Source organism: Schistocerca nitens, chromosome 7 (genome assembly GCF_023898315.1).
Source record: "Schistocerca nitens isolate TAMUIC-IGC-003100 chromosome 7, iqSchNite1.1, whole genome shotgun sequence".
Lineage (NCBI taxonomy): Eukaryota > Metazoa > Arthropoda > Insecta > Orthoptera > Acrididae > Schistocerca > Schistocerca nitens.
The window spans coordinates 1,174,403-1,181,551 of record NC_064620.1 but is presented as its reverse complement, the minus strand read 5'-3'; positions in this window follow the sequence as shown (position 1 = coordinate 1,181,551).

Genomic DNA, 7,149 nt, shown 5'->3' with positions numbered 1-7,149 from the left:
TGCAGTCAGCTGTCAACAACACTCCACACTCTGACAAGAAGGCATGGCCAGGCTTATTCAGTTTCATGCACATTTTGACAACAAAGCATGCAACTGTGTGGCACCGTGTGACCACCCAAAGGGGAAGAACAATCCTTGATAGGTGCACCAGATCACTGCATCAGTAAAACTTGCCTACCTCCTGAAAATGTGAGCCAAACCAACTGCTCACTGTCACATGCAAGGATGGTAGACTCTACATCCTAGATCATACCTGCAATCATTACTTCCTCGTTGCCATGGGATCCAAAGTGAGTACCTCGCCTTGTGAGCAGTTACTGCCAGAAACAACTTTATTCACCTTCCAACTGTATGGGGTAAATGGTTCTAATATTGCAGTACATTGAAGCTCATCTGAAACTGTGGGTCAGTGTTTAAGAAGCCAAGGCTTCTCACCTCTCCCCTGAATTGGCATGTCGAACTCTTCTATAACACAGCATCGGAAGTTCCGTGACCAGAATCATCAAACTTCACATCATCCATGCAGCCACTTCCATAAGCACCAGTTCACAAACTATTCCCTCTGTTGATGCATGCAGTCACACCTGGCAGACCCTCCAAGGCTCTCTGTCATCAGTTCTGGAACTGCACCAGCTCAGCTAGTGCTACCTCGGCATCAAATAAAATACTTCAAATACACAAGGAGAACTACACTATAGGTCATAAAATTCATGTATCTATCACACTATGCATGATAAAATTCATGAGTTCACCACAAGTTCATATTTGGAACATCTCGCTCTTGTACAGCCTCATCATTTCGATATTGTCACCATGAATGAGACAGGGCATGTGGCACCCAGTAAAACACACACACACACACACACACACACACACACACACACACACACACACACCACTGGATCAGCCTTCAACATCCATACCATCACCAACACAGGTTAGTGCAGTGTATCCTTCTATTGATGATCCTGTACGTACTGTGTGTGTATTTCCAAAGTCCCTCTAGATTCATATATCCTATCCAGATTGATTGCTATCCACAAAGGAACTGTTCACAAAAATTACATCATGCTGGGCCTTCCAGTCTGGCACAAGGCATACAAATTAGCCACATATAAACTGTGAACACCCAAGTTGGCTATATATGAGTTATTACAAGCTGCTATTGTCAGATAGCATGATAGTACTTGGGTTTCACCCATTCATCTCATACCCAAAAAGATTGTTACATATAGGCTGTGCTGCAACCATTGGGCTCACAATACCCACATAATCCCAGACGATTATCCAATTACAAATATTCGGGACATTAATCATAATTTAGTGGGCACCTATGCATTCAGTTCAAAAAATGGCACTGAGCACTATTGGACTTAACTTCTGAGGTCATCAGTGCCCTAGAACTTAGAACTACTTAAACCTAACTAACCTAAGGCCATCACACACATCCATGCCCGAGGCAGGATTTGAACCTGCGACCGTAGCGATCGTGCGGTTCCACACCGTAGTGCCTATAACCGCTCGGCCTCCCCGGCAGACCTGTATTCAGTGTGTTGGACTGCAGAAAAGCTCATTTGCAGAGCCCCATGAATCAAGAGGATTTCAAACTGCAGCACAGACTTGGCAGAGGTTGATAGCGATATTCTTTCCAAATTTTCCTTTTGCTACACTTACTTAGAAGATATTTTAGTCTTCTGTACTTCACAACATCATGAGCACATCAAACTAGTTTTTGATGCCCTAAACAAGCTTGGCGTCATAGTCAAAGGCGATAAATGTCGTCTGTGACCATCAGACGTTATGATCCTTGGTTATCAGCGTTGGCATACAGCCTACAACACAACTGATTGACCCCTTTAGTCAACTTCCAAGCTCATTAATCAACTTCTGTAGCCACTGATCTTTCAACAATTGCGCAGCTGCCATCCCCGGAACTACTGATGAATGTATCAGCAGACAAGCAGATAATGGGCGAGTAAGATACAGATTGGAACCTGCAAATGCAACAGGTATTTGAGCAAACCAAAGACTGCCTTTTTCAGTCTACGACACTGGCACACCAACTACCCACTGCACACCTGCCTATTACTTCTGATGTAAGTGATTCCATGACTGGAGCAGTTCTCCAACAGTCAGTAGCAGGAATACAACTAGCCCAGTCAATGAAGACTAAAAAAGGTAGGCAGGGGGAAAAAATCTTTGTAGTCATAAACTTCTGTATAATGGTAGACGAAGTGTAATGAAAACATGCTAAAAATCCTGACCGATGGACAGGGGCGATTCTAGAAATCAGCCAAAAGTGGGGGGGCTAATGGGGGGGGGGTTGATGGAATGGAATATCGCTTAACAAAAGGAGAGTTGGGTTCCCCACTGACAAACTGGCAAAATTTTGTGTTGCTTAAAGTAGTTTTGGTAACTGTTTTGGGGTTCAGGGTAAAAACGTGTCTACAGAATGTGTGCGCCCAGGAAAATAATAGAGTTTGACCCAGATGTCCGGCGATTTCGAAGTTTTTGTTGGGAGTCAATAATTTAAGTATTGGTCGGCATACCTGGCATATTTAGCTTGTTTGATTATTGTAAGTGGTACTTGTACATTAATATACATCCAGTGTATACTAATAAATTATAACATGCCCATTTTAAGTTAAATGATATTTATTGGTTTAGATAGGAAGCTATTTGCCGCTCTTATTCTTTTGTTAAAATGTGTTTGATATACAGTACATTGCAACCTATATTGCTACATAATTAGAAAAAATGATTGAATCTATTGAAGTAATATATTTGCTGATTTCTAAAGTCATTTTGTTCAGTCTAACATGATACTCCCCCCCCCCTTGCTACAGCCCCTGGCAATGGGTGTGAGCATGGGGCTGAGGGTGGGCAGTTTAAAAGTCATTTTTTATATTTTTCTTGAATATCTCGACAACCGCAGCTTCCACCTAAAATATTTCCCAATACAAAATTAAATTGCATTGAATTTCCTACAAGAAAATATCCTATTAAGTTTTTCTCTAAGACTAATAGTTTCCATGTTTCAGGTCACAGAAAAATCGCATTATGAAATATAATATTTATGTGGTATAAAATTTATTTTTATTGTTAAATGAAGTGGTTTAAGAACAAATATCATATACGTGTACTACATCTAACTGCAGTAGAAGCAATTAAATGGCTGTGATGGGATGGAGGGTTTGGTGCATGGACACATGATGAAAGTGGGTCACCAGATTGTGGTCACATATTCCCCTCCTTGGCAGGCCTGCAAATTAAAGAGCAAGCAGATGATTCCCCATTCTCTCTGCCCCCCTCCAACACAGAAACCAACTACAGGGTAATTCACAAAGTTAAACCTACCCTTCTGCAGCTCACGTTATGAGTCACTGGCAATGTAGTGTGCAGACATGCTCAGGTGTCTTTATTTTCCAAAATGTGTGTTAACATTACACGAAATACAGATATCTCAGTGGATATTGATTGTGACACTCTATCAGAAGTACAAGTGCGGGTCTTGCCATTACCTGAAGTCCTACAGGACGCCACAGAATGGCGCGACATTCCCAGCTCATCAACATAGGTATCATGTGATGTTTCACAGAAACATCTTTGACCCTTCATACCCCTCAGCATGAGGAGAGTCGTCTTTGATAAACTACATGGACTGTCCCATCGAAGCATCCAACGACTGAGACTTGTCACAGACCGCTTCTTGTGGCCAAATGTCGAAACAGATTGTAAAACTTTGACTCAAGCATATGTGGGCTGCCCAAGCTCTAAGACAGGATGGTATGTCTGTGCAGCCATGACATGCCCATTATTCAGTCTCTAAGGGTCAGTTTCAGCATGTCCACCTAGACCTTGTTGGGCCCCTCCCCAATTCAGGTGGTTACATCCTTTCAGCAACTGACAGGGTGACTCGCTTAGTCGAGGCTATATCAATGTCTGACATCATGGTGGAAAGCAGAGCGAAGGCATTTGTCCATATGGATTTCCCGTTTCGGCTGCCCTGTCTCTATAACGACCAATGAAGGCAGACGATTTCATTTTGTGGTGTTCAGAACTTCCGAACCATAGCATCCCACCCTCAAAGTAATGACCTCATGGAGTACTCGCACTGTACACTCGAAACAGTCCTCATATACCAAGGAGAGAAAGGATGGAGGACTTACCACAGGTACTTTCAGGTATGTGTTCAGTGTATGAAAAAGACCTCAAAGTGTTGGCAGTGGAAATCTTTTGTGGGGGAAAACTAACTCTACTGATGGACTTCATAGAGCCATCTCAACTACCAACAAATAAATAACTACCTACGCTCATTGCATGATGAAGTGGCACATCGCCTGTCTGATGATACAAGCACACAGTTCACACCAACTCTTTGTCCCTCAAGCTCTAAATGGCTGTGATTATATTATGCAGAGAGATGACACTGTCCACTCTGCCTTGTAGCCTTGTACTCAGACCCACACAGAATGATTAGATGCAGCAAAAATATGTTTGACATCTTACTCCATGGGAAGATGACTACTGCTGTCATCAATAGACTCAAACCTGTGTGGATCCTACAGGACACCTGCAATATGATCAACAATAGCACTAATCGCACAGGCAACAGTACTCACACACTCCAGACACCAATATATTTGTAGTGTGAGTAGACACACAACAGTATTGGTGTGAAGAGATCTCATTTATATTCGTCGGTGACCTTCTCGTTGTGGAAGGACAGCATGAGGAATTACTGGGCGAGAAAAGATACCTGTCCCCATCAGAACATTCTCTCGCAACTACCAGTTCTCATGGGATATTGAAACAGACATTATTACTTCTTTGCTTTCAGCAGATGGAACCCCCAGTGTCACAGCTACTAAGAAACCACCCTGCTTTAGCTCTTCCAAACGATGCAGGCTACATCTGTAGCCATAACATCACTGCATCCGCCACTTCACCCTCTTCCTCACTACAACGCCAATCATCAGTCATTTTATGGACGACCTCATCGACTCCACCCTCAACTCATGCATTATCATTTCTAGTGACCAGCAACAATAGTGCTTCCCTCTACCCAGTTGACATGCCTAGAAACAGTGCAGACACGCCATGTTTAGGCACACAGCTACGGCACAGTTGCTCGCACACACTTGCGCAAAGAGATGATCGACAATAGCGTTATCCACCTCCCCGATCCCCCCCCCCCACCCGCCCCACCACCAAGTCCTCCACACTAACATGGGGATGCTTTCTAGCGACCCAGCAGCGACTGTATTAATTAATATAGCGAAGTTCTTTGGTCAGGGTCGCAGCTCTCTGCCACACGACTATCTTTGCAGTAGTTCGCTCTGAGCTTTCATTGTATACATATGAATCGTTTCCATGTGTTACTACCAGGCAATAAAATGTATATTTTCTCATATTCTGTCTCAACCATTTGGCTGCATGCATCCTCACGTGGATTCTCTCTATGTGTCTAAACTTAGTAACCACAAAGAACTGTGGCTGTAGCTGATACAGTGAAATATAAATTCTGTTTAAAATATTGGTACACACTGGAGTAGTTAGTCTTTCCTTTCTTTTTATCGTTTCCTATTACAAAATGACAGTAAAAATATATGTGAATTTATTGTAGTTTTGTTTTGTGCGCTAAATAAATAGTTACTTTAACTGGAACCACAATTAGCGAACTCCTAATATGATAGTGAGTTTACAGAAATTAACATGTAATTGCTATTAACAGTTTAACGTTTTTGATTGACCTGCAATACATATATCAATACTTGCTAAACAGATAGCTTAATGTTCTCAAGGAGAAACCTAATTACTATTTTCCTTAAGTTATTATGCAATGCACAGTCACAATAAGATCTTCAGAGCATGCATGTGCCAGAAGCTTGCCACCAGAAAAATTAGCACAAGCATAATTTGAATTTCAAGAACTGATCAACCTTGGCATATGTCGTTCTTCTAACAGCTGGTGGTCTAGTCCTCTCCATCGCATTCCAAAGAGAGCTGGAATTGGGCGTCCCTGTGCAGATAATAAAGCTTTAAAATGTATTCACAGTGCCAGACCGCAATCCATTACCTCATTTACAAGGTTTCTACTGCCATTTCTCCAACAGAAAGATATTCTCTAAAACTGATCTTAGTCAAGCTTATCACCACATTCCTGTTGTGCCAGAAGATGTGTGTAGAACAGAGATGATCACACCATTTGGAATTTTCGTATTTTTAAATATGCCATAAGGTCTCTGCAATGCAGTGCAAACCTTCTAACGAGTTATTCATTAAATTTTGAATGATTTGCGTTCTGTGTATTCCTGTTTAGATGATACTGTCATTCCTTCATCTTTGTACGAAGAACACATAATGCATTTACAACAACTTCTTGAATGGCTGGATAAATATCGCCTTAACACTAACGTGGGAAAATGCATTTATGGAGATAAAGAGTACTGGTCTTGGGTTGTTGTGCACCACATTAAGGAATCTCAACATTAGAAGAAAAAGTGCAAGTAACCAAAGACTTTTCTCATCTTAAAATACCATGAGAACTATGCCTTTTTTGAGACTGGTGAATTTCTATGGACACTTATCACCACATATTGCAAAAATACAACAACCTTAGTTTAACCTGAGCAAGAATTCCAAAGAAGGATAACCACCCTGTTACATGGACCAACAAAGCAGGCAAATCTTTCAGTAAGTTGAAAGAAGAAGTAGCTAATGCAACTTAGCTTGCTCCTGCTTCAACAGATCTGCGCTTAATTTTGATATCTGATGTTTCCAGCTATGCTCTAGGTGCTTCTTTACACCAACTTCGAGAAGCAACACCTAACTATTTGAGTTTTTCTCCAGGTCCGTCATCAAAACACAACTAAACTGGGCACTCGAAGACTTTCATGATCTTCTGGAAGGAAGATAATTAGACAATAATCAAAAATCATAAGCCATTCACGTTTGTCTTTAAACAGTGCCCTGGCAACTGGACCATCCGGCATTTCTCAGTCAGTTCACCACAGATATCCGATACCTTCCTGAAGGAGAGGATGTTACTGCAGTTACATGTTCCAGAGCTGCAGTCATCATGTTGGCAGATAGTGTTTCATATGAAACTATTGCTAAGGCGCAAAGCAATGACCCAGAACTGGCCAA